We start from the raw sequence: 18,041 nt of genomic DNA, 5'->3' as shown, positions 1-18,041 counted from the left end.
AACTTGGCTGTTTTGCACTTGCAAGACCACCCTTTTTCTCTTTGTCATGTTTCAGTCCAGTGGTCTCTAAAATATGGCTCTAGTCTGTGTCAGGATATGTATCTTGTACTTTCGTCTGTAGAAATAATTCATAAGTATTCACTTTTTTCTTTGATTTTATGTCAGTGATATTTCCTATCTTTTTGCTGAGATGCTGCTTGAAGAACTATTGGCAGCATTTCAGATACTTCCTTATTTGTGAAATACAATAATAATTCATTTATTTTTGGAAATTAAAAATATAACCAGGCATGACCTCTTCATAAAACATCATTTGAAGGCCACTGAAGGCGTCATCTCTGGTTATTCAAGCCCAAGACTACGTTTCTTTTAAAAAAAAAGTTATTGATTTTTCCTTCCCTTGTTCCATCTGATTTAAATATATTTTTCTTGCATTTTTTCTCAAATCTAATTTTCACTAATTATAATTTCCATTAATATGGCATAATATGGCTAAATTGGTAACTCTGCTTCTACAACCATGTAATTTTTATTCAAATTGTTACTTTTTAGCCTGAAATTGTCAGTACTTGGTCTTATTGCAAAGTTATTTCCTTTTACTAAAATGGAACTTTGTTCATCTTTCAAAAGAACAGAAGAACCTACTCTTAAATTATAAGACTGTGCTTCACAGGAAACAGGTGGACAGTGAAACCTTGCATGGAGCTAGGGATTTTTTTCCTTGAATAACGTAACAAACAGGAGGTCTTTCCTTATTTCTTATAGTTGATCATATCACAAAGTGAATACTTTGCAAAAAATAATTATTTGGGTAAAATTATATATTTTGTTTTAAAACACATCTTTTCTGAGCATAATATTGGGTTATAACCTCCTTTCTTGAGCTCATTTAACAGCTTGACTCTAAACAGACCTATGATACCTCAATTTTTTGACAACTGTGTGCATCACTCCCATCCCAAAAGAAAGCAGATTAAAAAGTCAGTCAATGGCCTTTTGACCACTGCTAATTGTATTCCTTAAAAAAGCTGTGGACAGAGGCAGTCAACTTCATATTCTATACCAAACTCTTGAAGAAGGGGATATCTGGCATAGTAGTGTTGATGTCTAGAGAGGCTACCTGGAACAGAGGCTAGAAAGTGTTAAAGGAATAAAGTAGGCATTTATTAAAAAGGCTTTCAAAGGATACACCTTGGGCAGCACAAGAGCCGTGGCTCCACCCAAGATGGACCCAGGATGGATGTAAGATGGACTCCGGGTCACGAGTTTTCACACTTGTATAAGTTTTGGTCCATTTACATATTGGAGTTAACTGTCCGATTTATGAAGTCCCATCCTCCTGGATTGCTCTCCTCAATTCACTGTTGTTTACACTGCTTGGGCCTGAAGCTGCAATGGTGTCCTTGGTTCTCAGGCCAGTAAAGGATTGTTTTGTCTAACTGAACTGTGAAGAGAACTTGTTAACACTTTATATGAAGTTCTGAGTTATATACTCATGCAGTACAGAATTTGAAAAATATGAAAGCTAAAACTTAAGGCATCACTGTACCACTTAGAAGAAATTTTGAAACTCCTCCTGCATTTTTCATGGTGTTTTTTTTTTTTGTTTTGTTTTTCATGAAGCTATGCTTTATTGCCTTTCTGGGAATTTTTGGCTGAGGTTTGAGGTACAAACCCATTGCCTTAGAGTAAAAGATTGTCAGTGGGATAGTCAAAAGGGTTTCTTGTCTCTGTGCATGGTGCTCACACTCACACTTTGTATTTTCCAAACTGTGGTGTGGATTTTCCCTATGAACTCTAGTAGCCATTGAACTCAAGAGGGATGGGGCATGAAATTTGCCCCAGGCATTCTTATCTGGGTTTTGATTTCTTTACAACATAACAGAGTGGTGTTAACTCTGTTTTGCCAGTTATTTCATATCACTGTGGTTTTGACAAAAGTAAACAAAAATATTGTGGAAAATAAAGTGTTTGATGTACTGAGGGATCTTTATTTAATATACTTTTACCAACTGGGAAAAGTTTAGTCTTATTTCTCAAAAGCCCTTGCAGCGGTAATTTTATCCTGAATGTCGGTATCCCCATAGCCCAAATATTTTTCATTTTCCACAAAGTGTTATGAAGACACAGGTAAAATGTACTTACAAGAGACAAACAATACTGCTACAGAAGTAGCTGGCAACAAAGAGAGTCATATTTTAAAGCTATATATAGAAGAAAGAGAAACTGAATTTAACTTGCTATTAAAATAAATGGAAGCTCCTGGGATTTTCCTTTTTCTTTTTCTGCAGTTTTACAGAGGGAAGAAAGGCCAAGAATCTTTAAGGTAATTGGATGTCCAGCTGCATCTACAGCCATGAACAAGGTCATAAAAGCCAAACCAGGTGTCTTGGTAAATAATATTTATGTTATGGTGGTAGGTTGTTGGCCTACAAATACTAACTTTTGTGTTTGGCTTTGTAGCCTTTTATCTTAGACTTGAGGAAGAGATTTTTTGCCAAAAGTTTTCCACATTTCAACTGAATAGATTTTATCTTTCTGCAAACTTGCACATAGCTACATTCAAAAATTTAGTCCTCAAAATCATCCTTAAATCCTCTTTAAATCCTGCCTAATTCTGGGTATGTCTCCAACCATATGGTTCTCTGTTTTGCCTAGGCATCTGTAAACATATCTGTGGGAGCACCCAGAGCCTTTTGCATTTTGAGGTGAAGGAAATGTGTTTCTGAGGACAAATCCATAGAAGCCCTAGATATTAGAAGGGTGAAGTAGGAGATGGAGGGTAGCTTCACATCTCAGCTCTTCTCATTTTGGTGGGGTATGGACTCTCTCTTTCCATCTCCCATGAGGGTGACACAAAGGTGTGAAACAAGCTAAATACATCTTCATTTTCCCTGTTGCAACTGTGTTGCTCTGTGGAAAGAAATGCACAATACAAAGTCCAAAAGAAAGCAACTGAAGAGCCCACACAAATCTTCTTGATAGGGACAGGAGGGCTGAGCTCACCAAGGGGATGGAAATGGCCTGTATTCTGATTTCTGTTCTCTTTTCAGTCCTTTAGCCACCACCCACTGAGCATTCATTGAGTTATTACCAACATCTGCTACCTCAGAGATTCTGGACACTTCAGTGGGCTATAACATCAATAAGTCCCACCCAGAAAAATAAATGTAGCCATCCTAAAAGTAGTTCTGGTGCCAAAGGAGATGGCAGCAGCATGGCTGCAAACTCCCCTGAGCTGTCATGATTGCCCATTACCACCATTTCTGATTTAAAATGAGTAGAGCCTTGGCAGCTCTGCTTCATTTGTGATTTGATCTCATTTGACACACAGACCAATAATGTTTCTAGTTGTTGATAGCAGTACAAAAAAATTATCAGGAGATGCTTAAATACAAAAAGAGACAGGGTAGAAAGAGTCCAGAGAAGTTTCTGGGAAAGGCAGTTTTAAACACTGACATTGGTGTGGGAGGGATAGGAACTGAAAGAGATTTCAAGTCTCAGAAGTAGATTAATTGAAGGGCTTAAGCACAAAAATCTACCTGTTCCTATGTTTTACTGGTGGGATTGTTGAAATTTGCTGTGTGTAATTTAGACACAAATTGTGATCAAAGGGATACTTAGGGGCAAACACATTACTGTGTGCATGTCACCTCTTAGACTGAAATTGCATTCCTTATGTCCTATGGAAGTCTTAGCTGGACAGTGAATTAAACTCCAGGTTTATAAGTAGGCCAAAGACACATTCTTGTTACATGTTGTTATAACTTAAAATGTACATGTATGGCCATTATGAAACAATTTTTGCTGCCCTTAAAATATGGTGGGATTTCCTTTCTGAAAATTGTCTGAAAAATCTCTGGACTGCAGTCTATCAATCCTGGACTTTTTTTAAAGTAGAAGAGGGAAAAAAAAAAAAAAAAAAAAAAAAAGATGGGAACATTACAATGGGTTTTTCTCCACTATTTAAAGTCTAATGTATAGGAAAATGTTGGCTACTATTTGTAAAGACAAATGTATGATCTTTTTAATAGGCAACCAAATACATCTTTAACTGCTGAAGGGAGGAGCAGGGTAGGGGGAAGATCAGCTTAATGCAATTTCAGTTAGAAACACAATAGTTTGAGGTTTTCTTTCAGGGATTTTTTTATTAGTAACCACAGAAGCCAAAATTATTCCAATGACAAAAATCCAGTGATGATCTGAAAAGTAATGGGATAACATGCTAAATTATTTTTCCTTTTCTTCTGCCACATTTTTAATTCCTTTCTTGTGTCCATGTGGTGTAGGAAAATAGGAATTTTAAGGCTTTTTTCCCATCTTATTTATAGTCTTCTTTGAAAATTTAATATTGCTGATTTTAGCTATATGGTATTTAAATATAGGCTAGTACCCTGGCTAGTAGCCATTGCCCTGCAGAAACAATGAAGAAATCCCAGGCTGTGGAAATTATTCCTTTTCATAAAGGGAAATATGATAAGAATGTATAGGCAGAAATAAATTCCCAGCTTGTTCTTTTGCAGGCTGTCACACATGGTGTTTTTGAAGGCTAAGCCAGCAGGTAGTGGGACAGGTACTGTGGGGGTTTCTGCAGGCATTCCTTTCTTCCACATGCTCCTCTGAGGCTGTCCCCTATGTTCAGCACAGTTTCAGACAGAAAGGATTATTCTGTAAATGATGTATGTTTCTCTGCTCTAGTTAGCTCCTGCCCATTTCGCTTTCTTTTCAAAGGGTAGAATACATAGCAATTATTTCTTCACTTGTAACTTATTTCTCTGAGGCCAGCTACAAAGCCATAAAGCTCAGAGTGACCTAAGAAACTTCAGTGATATAAAAAGAATTTACTTGTTTGGAATCCAGACATAAAAATAAAACTGGGGGTACTGTTGGAGGCTTTGAGTCTCTCCTCTCCAATACAACCCATTAAGAAAGAAAGAGGGGGAGAGAGAGAGAGAGATGAGTGAAAGAAAGTAAAAACTACAGAAAAGTTAGAGAATCAAGGGAAAAAGGTACCTTGAAGGTCTCCATGTCCTAACTTTTAAATGTACCCAGTGGATACTGCCCTGAAATTTAAAAAATGTCTTTATTTAAAAGGTTCCATATTCTCTTTCAGCAAACTGTTCCTTCACTTAAGGATCCTTTCTCTTAGAATTTTCTCTAATATCTAATGTAAATTTTCCTCACTGAAGTATTCTTTTATTTCCTGCCCTGTTCCCAGGGGACATGAACACAAGTCGGTTTGCCCCTTAGCAGATCCAAGAAGTACACACAGTATGATTTTGTATTTTTCCTCATTCTTCTCATTACTACACTAAGCCAAACTCCTTTTCTCACATTTTCTTAAAGGTCCCATTTACAAGACTTCCAGTTATTCATGACACTTCCCAGGACAATACACCAGAATTGGCCCATGACTTTCCAGACCATGCAGACTCACCTCCCAGTTGTTCTGAATGTCATGGAAGGACTGCTTTAGTATTTCAGTCAATTTACACCTTCATCAGCATTAACATCAGTAGCTTCACTATAAATTTGGGGTCACAGGGTGAGGTTCTTCTGACCAAATCTAGATAGTTAAATCTGATCTTGTCTCCCTAGCTCATTTGGGTAAGGGAAACAGGCAGTTTTGAAGTAGGACCTCAATCACAAAAAAGGAGATGTCTACATTTGTTTGAGAATCAAAAGGAAATAAGATCTAAAAGAAAAAGGAAAGACACCTAAAAGTGCCTGTTATTTTTATTTAACTGTATGAAGTCTAGAGGTAAGCAACTCAGAGTGCAGCTGCCTGCAAGTCAGTAATAGGAACCAATAGAATCACATGTTTAGAAGAAACAGCCTAGGGCAGACTTTTGTCGATTTCCCATGCATACTTACAGAGAAATAGGTGACTGTATCTTCAGGAATTTCATATTTGCCTTAAAAAAGATGGCTAACCTTCAGAAGCTGCACAACATTCTCTAGGACATAGGATATTACAGAAGGATTGAACATTTATTTAGGCTATTAAAGACAAAGGGGAAGCAAGAGGACAGAGCTAGGTGAAGAAGATAAGGCTTTTCATGAATTAATTTTTCCTATAGCTCTGTAGTTTGGCACATATCTGTCACATTCAATATGTGATGCCTGATTAATCTGTATTATGAATGCAGTATTTTATACTGCTGTAAATTTTTTCAGTATTTTAAAATGTATTCCTACTATACCTAATTCTCCCACTGGGAGCACTGGCAAAATTCCCAGTGGCTTGAATAAAAACAATAAAATGCAGAATAAAGGAACAGGGTTTAAATCAAGAGTATAAACCAATTAGGTATTTTCATGTTTGGTCTTTGAACTTCTAAATATAATTACTGCCTATTGTTCTGTTTTGAAAGGCACCAATCCTGTCAACCTTGCTGACTCTTCAGCCTTTTTCATGCCAACACTAAGGGCTGTTTTCTGTTCTCTTTTAGCCAAACAGCATCATGTGCCCTTCCCATGTGTCCCTCTCTTCCCTTAGCCTCCAATGTTCTTAGATTACTTTTCCTAATCAAATCTTTTAACAGATGATAAGAGGGTAGAACACATGCAAATTATCTTAGTGGATACTAAATAACTGAATCAGCAACATAACTTCCAACTACCACACTAATTAATCTCATATTTATGACTCATTATCAACTGTACATTTTTGAAGTGCTGACAGATATAGCTGGCATCCAGCAGTAAATAATGTTTCAATGGTCTCTTACAGGCCAGGATGCAATTTAAAGCTGTGAATGGCTCAAAATAAGATAGGGTAATGTAAAAACACAGACAGACCAAATTATTCTATCCCACCTTAATTACTTACTTTTACTTTTTTATTTGGCTAGCTCTGTATTAGGGAATTGAATGTGTAGAATATTGTACTCATGTCATGTACTTAAACACAACCTAAGGTGCTGGACCTTACTGAACAATACCTATTAAAAAGAAATGTTTGTCAGAAGTATCCTCATTACTCAGCAGTCAATGCCATTCACTACCTTAGGCCAAACTGATTCTCTGGGATCATGCGCAATTAAGTAGATTCCCAGTGTATCTGATTAAATAAAGTGTAGAAATCTACCTGTGAAACACTGTAGCATACATTGCTCACTAAACTTTCAACCACCCAATTTAATGAGGAGTTTCCTCCTCATTCCTTGTAAATTGCTCTGCGTGGGGCAATTAAACCCTCTGAAGGTGTGCACATTACAAATATGGCAGCCTAGATCAGGCAGATCTTTCCTGACCAAAATGGCACAGATGATACCCTACTCCAGGGTCTTGAAAATGTCATTTGCAGGAGGTCCTAAATCAGAAAATAGAGTTACAGTTGAAATATCCTCTCTAGCTCTTCTTACTATTCCTGGGTATGGAACAATCCACGACAGAAATTCATAACTAAGTTATAAAAGAAATCAACCTTTTATTTGAACATATGCTTCATATGCTTCATGAGACTGAAGTCTGTCTGAATAACCACTCCATCTTAATGGAATGAATATATCTATATCTATATCTATATCTATATCTATATCTATATCTATATCTATCTATAACAATTCCATATCAGTGACTATTCCTTGCACCTGTGGTATAATTGTAGCAGTAGGAGGGACAGATGCAAACCTGGTAAGGACCTTCCTGATAAAAATATGCTTAGAGTTAAGTAAAAACCTTTGTAGCATATATACTGGTGAACTCAAAGAGATTGCGGCCAAAACCTCTGTACAGTTCAATAAGGAAAAAGTCTCCAGATCTACAAGTCTCTATTCCTTCTCTGATTCAGGGTGGTTAGCTTCTTCTATTAAATCTTCAAATCAGCATTATTTATTTTACTATTTTTTGGCAATATATTAAGCCAAACTAGCTGAAGTTGGAGCTATCATTCCTATTGTGTGTGAACTTCTTATTTTTGGGATGTTTGCCTGTGATACTCAAAAATCTTTGAGTAATATTTGTTCTGTTATGCACTCACAGTTGAACTGCTCACGGCTACCTTCAACTATCTAGAAAATATACCATGCAAAGTTAGTTGCTATAAACTCATTTAACAGATTATGGGAGGAAAAATCCTCAATTTTAAAAAGGCCCCAAAAGAAACATGCAAGACAGATTTAAGGAGTCTCACTGAGGAGTGTTCATGGCTCTCTACTGACTACTGGAAATGCCAGGACAGGTGGTTTGTACCAGAATTAAACTCCTAATTTGAGCAGGTTAACAAGAATACCGCCCACAGAGATGTAAACAACTCTCTCAAAGCAGGAAGATGACATGGTTCCTAATTTTTACCACTTGGGTAATTATAACTTCAGAGTTGAAAGTTGGGTGGGGAGAGTCAAAATTCTGAAACAGGATGAAAGAACTATTCTTATGAAAAACATTTACAGAAAACTGCTGTTTTACAATGGTAACCACTGTTGGTTTATAGCAATGTAAACTTTCATGGACAAAAATAAAAACAATTGAGTACATGATAAAAGTTGATTACCTAACTTAAGAGCATTTATTTTTTTCAAAACACAAACAGAAAGACTGGTTATGGCACAAAGAGAGCAGCCCTCATAAACTGAGTAACTGTATGTCTTGCTGTCCTTCAAATGACAATTTTCCAAAGCATGCATATCACTGTTTATTCAATTTCTTTTACAAACCTTTTGTCTTTTTGTGATTCACCTGTTCACTGGTTCTGATTTCTTCCAAATTATGTTTCTTACAAATTTTCTTGTATCGAGTGTTTCTGGGTTTGTATCATTGACAGAAAAAGAAAAAGGCTTGCTTTCAAAATTGGGAGTATTTGAGTAAAAAACAAATTGACCATTTTGTGTAAAACAAAAAAAAAACCTTTTCAGAAAATTATTATTAAATGTCACCACATATCACTTTCTGTGAAAGTTATCAATATGTTATCCAGTGCCCAAGTCAAACGAATTTGCTGTATTAACAATGGGATCCAAACCCTTAGGCAATTTATCAAGAAGTTTGTTTGCCTTAGGGGGATTTTCACAGATATGAAAACAGGGCATCCAGGAAGCACTTGCAAACAGAAAAGAAATGTTGAATTTCTGTTCAAAGACACTGGCCTGAGACTGTATCTCCTTCCAAGAAAAACAGTTTATAATCCAAACCTCATTTATGCCTAGAAAAACATGGATTGTAATTCCTCTGCTATCTGTGAATTCTGTGTAGAGAACTAAGCATTTAAATGACTAAGACTTTCTGAAATGAGTAAAGTATACATTTATTCCTAATACAGCCCAGCATAGAAACTTGAAAGGAGTTCACTCAAACACAAGTAACTAATTTTGTATAGGGTAGAGCTTTCATAGCATCTCATCATGTTCATTTGTCCACAGTGAAAGCTACTTTCCTAAAGAAAACACCAAAATGCAAATACAAGGGTTGTGCCAATGATTATAAACAAGGTAGAAGAAAGAAAAATGTCTGTAAGAGAGGCAATGTGTTTCTTTAAAAATGCAGAGTATAGAAATGTCAGTTTAGGGTAAGTTTAACTATGTCAGTGTTCATACAATCCCCATGAAGGCTCATACAGCTATTTGAGATTTTACCATCTGAAATATAAAAAGGTAGATACACTCATTGTCTGCAAACAAAAATCTAACACAGCTGGTCATTTTTTCCTTCTACTCTGCAGAATCAGGTATTATCAATTTTCTTGTCTACGCAGAGGAAGGTAAACCTGATAGCAACTGACATGATGTGAAATGTTGAAGTCTAGATGAGGTGGAGCAAAATCCACTGCCCTTCTTTTTTTCCACAAAAAAAAAATACACTTTCCTATATTTCTACTTATTTTCCTTTTCGACCATTAATTTTCACATTTCCTGAGTACTGTTTCCTTTTTCCACAAAGCAAAGTATCTTTTAAAGAACAGGAGAATAGTGTCTCTCTAAAGAGGAAACCAAAAAAACAAGACTCCTGCTTCACAATGGCACACTAACATGATGTAAGAAAAGCACTCTCAGGCTAGACTTTCACTCTCTGTAAGAGTCTGTAACCTTGAGGATGAAGGAGAGAGCTCTCCTCTAGGTAAGTAGAGCTTTCAACACAGCTTCCTATATCTCTGCTGTTGAGCAAAAAGGAAAAAGCACAGTTTTAGGCTGAAAAAACAGATTTTTTTGCCACTGATGAGGTCAACATTCACACATTAATGCAGTCTGGATGGATTTTCAATTAAACAATGCTGAGATGAACCTGTCACCCAGGAAGTGTGAGCAGATGGAGGAAGCAAATGCAAGACAGGAAATGTTATTAGTTTCATACTATTTTGTTCTCAGTGGCATCATTTCTGTTCCTCCATGAGGCACACAGGATGAGTTTGAAGATGAAAAATGCATTGATAGCATTTGATTCATTCTCTTTCTACTGTTTGGCAAGTAGTCATGCTGTGCACTGCCACCAATTCTGGTGACCTTGAAGGTCAATCATTCCATATTTTGAGCAAGTGCTTTCTCATCTCATTCTGAATGATGAAATCCCCAGTGTAGCACAATGTAATGGAATTATTCAAAGCCTCTTAAGATTTTCCTATGCAGCACTTTTAGATTTGAAACTTTTCTTTATTTCCTCATACCTGTTATACCTTTTAGTTTCTACCTTCCTTCTTTTCTCACTTGAAGGAAGCCAAAATTATGATCCCTCTCCCAAAATGCTCATATTACTGTGAGCCCCTTCTGCTTCCATTAGGCAGATGTTCATTCAGTAGGCAGAAATTAAGAGAGACTCAAGTGAAAAAATGAGCTCTGGGCTGCCTGTGCCTTTTAAAGCAGTTGGAACTACATTTCTATTAGAGATGGGGAGTCTTCAAAAAGAGCTCTGAGCTGTGCTGCCCTTGATTACAGTGAATGCTGTCAAGCAAGTCTATGATTTTGTACACATCTTGACCATTCACTTAAAGAGCAACATCATTAAATCTTGCCTTTCTGTTCATGACTCTCTTTTTAACACGTTCCTTCTTTTTTCATTGTCCCTTATCAAAATATTAAATTTGTAAATCCAATAGTGCTAAAAGCGGGGTTGTATTTGGTGATACGTAGCCTCTGTTCCCCTTAAAATATTCAGAATCCTACAGTAGGCAATAAGATCAATGGCTTCAGGAGAACTCCTATTTTCCTGGAAGATTATTCTAATGTTTTCATGAAATCAAGGTGTCAGCTAGATCAGATATCAAGCTATTTTTTGTTCTAAGATTTCTAAATATAGAAGTGCATTTCAAAAACACTCGGCTTGTTTTAAACCTTCTGATTTCATTCTCCTTATTTTTCCCCGGAACAACTGAAAATCACTCAGAGGCGCATTGGATTAATGACAGGTGCTGCATACCCTGGTATTGTGGGCATAGAAGATGAGGATCAGCACCTGTTTTTTTGACATTTCTGGCCAGGCATCAAGGCAGATATTCAGTGGTGGTGCAATGTTCCTTGGTGCTGGATGCTCATGCCCATCTGTGAGGATGGCATTGTTCCCATCTGTGAGTTCAGAGTGCCTTTGTCTACAACCAGCGATTGGTTTAATTGAGCAGCCAGTATTGGAACGAAAATGCTGTTACTTCCCCACCACCCTCTCATGTGCCAGAATGAAGCTGTGGTGACACCTTCCTCATCCCTGCTGTCACATATATCTGTGTAAGCCTGAACAGCAAAATGAAAGAATTCAGTCACTATTCACAATGACTGCTGGCTGCCAAAAAGACACATTTGTACTGCAGCCGAAGGTGGGGAATTTCAGTGTGAACATAAAAAAGGGCTTTCTGAAAGTTCCTTGTGTGCAGATCCAGAAGAGAAGTGGGAACCAGGAAGCACACTAAACCACTGAGGAGCATTTCTCACCGTGCTGAGGAGTAACACCTACAAACAGCTAAATTAGAAGTAGATGCTCTTAATCTGGCAGCAATGTAAGGTATATTTTATTCAGCGAGGTATAATACTTGCCCAAAGACCATGATGTTCAGTTAAATACAAGGTGTAATAAGCTATGTGACATGAGGAGAGAAGGAGAGGAAGGGATTGTCAACTGGACTTTTAAAAGCATTAAATGGTATTAAAGTCAGACCTGAACTGACCAAGGCTCCAGTCACTGCTGTCTAGAATTTGGCATGCAGAGTGCAACATCCGGGTATCCTGAGTATGCTTCAACATCAGCAGTGAAATACAAAACCACAAATACTTTCTCCAAAGTATTACTTCCTCCTTATCTCTGTCCCAAAGCAAGGTACTGTCATGGAAAAAGAGTGTTCTTCAGGCATTTGCTTTTGTGTACTCTCCCACTGTGAGCTCCAGCATTCAGAAATGTGAACTAGAGATCCTTGCTATCTAGGTCCTTGGTTTGAGATGCGCTTAAGTTTATAAACATGTTTTTAAAAGGCTTTCTCTCCTTAAAGCACTTTTAGTGACACAGGGGTTTCAGCTGCAAAAAAATGAGTTGTCTTTTATGAAAAAATCCTACCTCTTTTAGTTTCTGTGCCTTCCTGCAAAGCAGTAGGTATATATCAGTCTTGCTTTCATTTATTCTCCTTTTCATTTTATGGAGGCCTCATTTAGTCTAACTACAATTTTTATTTGCTGATAAGGTCATTCCATAAATTATTGTACTGAAGTAGGTCTTTTAATTATTTGCTCCTTCAGAAAATGCATTTTTCAAAATTTCTTATTACCATTACTGTGAATACTCTTTTTTTTGTGTTTCTCATGTTGTCAGATTTAATTTAAATATTATTCATGCTGTGCTCTGATTTCAATGCATTATTTAAATATGCTGACTTACATATTTTCTGATTAATTTGGGGGGAAAAAGGTTATTACCATTAACTGTGATTCTTGAATAATACTGCTGTTGCATATTCATGCTTGTGGTGCTTGCCAGATCTGTGCAGTACTGTAGAGCTTTTTTAGGGAAACAGGTCCCATACAAATCATATAAGTGCTTCTTCCAAATGTGAATGCTAGCTGCTGATACTATCAAAAACAATTAAATTCCCAGATACTGCCAGTATCTCTGTTAAATCCTGGAGCATTAAAGTTCTGTGGATGCCTTTGAAGTGGGGAAAAGACAAAAAGCAGTTGGCACCAAGGAACTCCAAGGACATGTGTGCAATGAGAAATGAGAGCATATTAACAACTAGTTTGCATCTATGCTGCTCAGGGGGAACTGTCTCCACCACGGATTTGTCTTGGAAAAATGTATAAAGGTTCCAAACAAAGGCAGAGAGCAAGCTAAAAGTTAACTAGTGTATCCTTGGGATAGACACACTGTCCCCAAGTCAGTGAGACTTCAGGGAAGATCTAAAGCTTGGCATTTACAAAGTGTAACTAGCTGTATGAGCCAGAATAGTAGTACCAAGGCGTTTATGACTGTTTATGCCTTCCTTGAATTCATGATATTTTTCCTTCTCCTGCATTACAGGGACAGGCTGCTACCCGTGACACCTGAACTGGAGTCCTGCAAATTTTCACTTGGATATAGTAATGGTTTTATTATTTATGCTTCATTTTTAGTCACTATGTTAGTTTATCACCCCATGGTGATTACTGCTAAAACAATAATTGGCAGGACCCATTTGAAGCTTCAAAGGGCAAAGGGAAGGATAATGCAAAGAACTGCTTTAGGCCCAAAGCCTTGGCATTCTTAACAAGCAGGAGATGTCTTCAAAGCCGGTGCTGAGGTTAAAAGGATTTCTTTTGTGCATTACAGCATCTATTCTAAATAACCTTTTTTCTCACCTGGGGAAGTGAATTACTTAAATACCATGTTAAGGACCCTAATCATGCTTACATTCCCTTTTAAGATAATATATTTAATTTTATAACGTTTCTCATATAATAACCAAAGATGCATTTCTTGGAGGTTCCCTCTTCATGGGATGTCTCAGCTTATGGTTGATTCTTTCAGCATTTAAGCTTGAGAAGAAAAACAATTTTGCTAGGGTGATGGATGCATGTTGCATACTTTCCTTTCCTGTTCCTTGTAGTCTGATGAAGATCAGGAATATTGAAATTATTTTTATGGTAATAGTAGGAAGGGAAAGGGAATTCACCAGTCAGTGGGGAAATATGGACTCTTTCAGGTAACTGGCTCAAATCCAATTCATAAAACTTCTGCATTCAGATCATGATTATCCAGTGGACTCTGGCTCTTGGTGAGACAAGTGTTTGCTTCAGAGTCAACTTCAAGTGCTCAGGAGGAAAGCCAAGCTGCAGATTTTGAGGATGAATTACTTTCCTATGCCCAGGAGTGGGCAGTAGAGCATTAGTTTGATAGAGCAGTTCAGCTACTTAATTTAGACCAGAATTAGTATAATTGATTTCAAGACATTTAATGGGGCCACTCACTTGTTTAAAGCTAAGCATATCCTTAAGGATATTTTAGTTTTGCAGCTGTAGCCATGTTGTTGTTAAGGCACTTCAGTGGAGCAGTAGAGGAAATTAGTGTGCTTCTCCTGGTTTATAAACAGAGGACTTAACTTTTCAGTTCTGCCAGAGCACCATGTTTTGCAAGCATTAAACTAGCAACATAAATGCTAAAAGTAAAGGAATAGTAGTGTATAGGAAATGGCTGTCTAATGCCAAACAATCCACCCCAATTTCTGGAAATCTAAATTATAACTGATGTATCCTGGCCCTGTAGAAACCAGATAGAAAAAAGCTGTGTAGCATAAAATTACTTTAAACATCTGTCAAAAGCAAACTGAGTTGATTACATTCTGTTTTGATTTGATATAAACACAAAGGTTAGTTTTTGAAAAGCAGTCTTAATCACATTTCTTTGACAGTGTGAGACAAAGATCCTCAATAATATAATATAGAAACTAAGTGGCTTTGAAAGAATTAAGAGGCCTTGAATGAATGGGAGCAGATAGAAATTTTGTGTTGGTGCAAACAGTGGTATGAATCAAAACAAGGGTGAGAGAAGAAGGTTTTGGAGATTATATAAAATAGTCAACTTTCATGGAATGATTGCCAGCAGCAGATTTTGAGGGACTTTTTAAAGGAGGGAAGTCTCAGTATGTCTCTTAGGGAAAGGTAAGGACAGAGAGGAAAGAATGACAGAGCAAAGCTCTCCTCAACTCCAGAGTCACATTTCATCTGCTAGGCTGCAAATGAAGCAATGGATTCAAAGGAGAAATGAAAGGTCACAGAGAAAGTATGGTAGGTCTAGTTGTCTAGAAGCTTCTCTACAGTGGGGAAAACTTCTCAAATCCAATATGAATAAAACTATGTAAATGAGAAACAATGACAGAAACGTTTCAGGGTATGCTTTGTTTTGCAGCTGGGATTATGTCTAACTAACTTGTAATCCAGTGATAGAAGGATACAGTTGTCATGTGAAAGACTGCCAAATTCTTGCCTATTTTTCCCTGAGTTAGGTGAGGGCCTGAGTTAAAAACTCCATCTCTCATTTAGTGGTTTTACATTTTATTTAAACATGTAAATATAGTTAGTGAATGAGATATTGATTCAGTAGTCTCCACAGGCTTATTGGAAAACACTAAATCCTTATCTGATTACCAAATTATCTCTGTGTGTTGGACATTGCATTTTTTTCTCCTTTGCTAAACATTTCTCAGATTCAGAGAAAATTGTGTTGTCAAAACCCATGAGAGAAAGGTTAGGATAGAATATGACCTTTAGGAAATACCACTTCTCAACATCTTGGTTTAAAAGTAAAATGGAAAATCTTTAAAATGTTGATGTCACAATTTATTTTGAAGAATGGGAGAATAGTCCCTCTCTAAAAGGGAAGACATTGGAGCAAGAATATTAAAATGACATCAAAAAAGCATACTCAGACTATGTGAGGATCTACACCTTTGAGGACAAGGGAAAGAGCTCTCCTCTAGGTAAGCAGAGCTTTCAACACAGCCTCCTCTCTCTCTGATGTTGAGCAAAAAGGGCAAGGCACACTTCATATAAGACTAACAAAGCAGAAATTTTTTACTGCTACTAAAGTAAACATTCATACATGAAATCATTGCCAATCACTCAGACTTTGTGTGTACTGTTGAAAATGTAAGTTGTAAGAACTTGCACTCTGAATGGATCTTCAGCTAAGCCTTGCTGAGATGAACCTGTCACCCAGGAAATGTGAGCAGATGGAGGAAGCAAATGCAAGACAGGAAATGTTATTAGTTTCATACTATTTTGTTCTCAGTGGCATCATTTCTGTTCCTCCATGAGGCACACAGGATGAGTTTGAAGATGAAAAATGCATTGATAGCATTTGATTCATTCTCTTTCTACTGTTTGGCAAGTAGTCATGCTGTGCACTGCCACCAATTCTGGTGACCTTGAAGGTCAATCATTCCATATTTTGAGCAAGTGCTTTCTCATCTCATTCTGAATGATGAAATCCCCAGAGTAGCACAATGTAATGAAATTATTCAAAGCCTCTCAAGCTTTCCCTACATGCTGCTTCCTATTCTTTCACTGCTAAAAGTGGGTGGTGAAATTAAGTCTATACTATTTATTGACTTTTTTGCTGACATACACTGGATGATATCTTGTGTGTTGTGTAGCAAAACATCTGGGAAATGAATGGTGCTGACTGTAACTGCCTGGGCAGAGCTGTGGGATTGAAGGCAGGCTTGCATCTGTGCCACATTAAGGCTGCATTCTGAAATTTTAGCTTGCATGCTCTGATGCATGGCAGTACTCTGAGTACGGGACCAGAATTCCTTGGACTAGAATCAGATATGAACATGAAGCCTGACATAGTTCAGTACCCCTGATGAATGGGTGCTAAAGTGATTTCCAGGAGCACACAAGCATGCTTGGTTTTCCCGGTGGCAGAACTCAGATGGATCAGCCAGTATATGAAGTTGAATCTATTTGTATATTAACTTACAGATAGATAAAAGTGGAAGAGAAATATTCTGTGACTGAAAAGTTTGAAAGGTCAGCAAGTTTGTCCAGTATTTCCAACTTCATATAGCCTACTGCAAATTATTTTTTATAGAAGCTTTATCCATCTTAATTTCAGATTATACTGCAAATCATTGACAGAATGGCATTGACATAAGTGGGAGAGCTTTCCTGGCAATCATCTGTAAGTTCCTACATGCTGAAATTCCATTTTTTCTACAGTACTTTTATTTTCATTTTCAGCTTTAATTTGCAGATTTCTTACCCCAAAAAGCCCTGTTAGTGTCTCCATACAAAAAAAGCATCATCTCCCTTGAAACTTTTCAGTTGGCCTTTGTTCTGCTTAAAATAGAGTAAGCCAGTTTAAACATACGTTCCTAGATGTACAATTATAGTGCTTTTTTTATAATTGGAGGGTTTTGCTTGAAGTAGTGTTTGACATACTTCAGTGACCAGCATGCATTATGAGGCATGTGGAACTTGGCTGGCCAGCAAACAGCACTCTTGTGGGTTTTTAACTCCTTTGAATGAAGAAATAAACCCCCTAAAATATCAATAAAGCTATCCACTTTAGGCAAAGGATGACCAGACATAAAGACAATCTCCCATCAAGAATGCTATGGCCACATTACTGTAGGCTTGTGCAAGTCTTATAAAAGTACTGCTGTTCTTCCCTTTCTTTAGTACTGGAAACAGCTTGTCTTCTCAAATACTTACAAGTTTCGAATATTTATTTTATTTTCCATTTTTTTTCTCTATAACAAAGAAGTCAAAGACAAATGTAAAGATGAGACTTTAGAAACAGAATCCTTATATCTACAGTAGGCTTAGTTGTACAAGAGTTGATAGAAGAAGAAAACCACAAGTTAGAAATTCAGACTTACAATTTTGATTCTGTAGATTGGCTTTTCCTATCACATCTATAAACTAGCAGTGAAAGACATGAAAATACTATGCTCTGTACATAGGGGAGGGGAGGGAAAGAAGAAAAGAAAAGAAAAGAAAAGAAAAGAAAAGAAAAGAAAAGAAAAGAAAAGAAAAGAAAAGAAAAGAAAAGAAAAGAAAAGAAAAGAAAAGAAAAGAAAAGAAAAGAAAAGAAAAGAAAAGAAAAGAAAAGAAAAGAAAAGAAAAGAAAAGAAAAGAAAAGAAAAGAAAAGA

The sequence above is a fragment of the Vidua macroura genome, chromosome 2 (assembly GCF_024509145.1).
Source record: "Vidua macroura isolate BioBank_ID:100142 chromosome 2, ASM2450914v1, whole genome shotgun sequence".
Taxonomy (NCBI): Eukaryota; Metazoa; Chordata; class Aves; order Passeriformes; family Viduidae; genus Vidua; species Vidua macroura.
The sequence above is the reverse complement of the archived record's forward strand: the minus strand, read 5'-3'. Positions refer to the sequence as shown.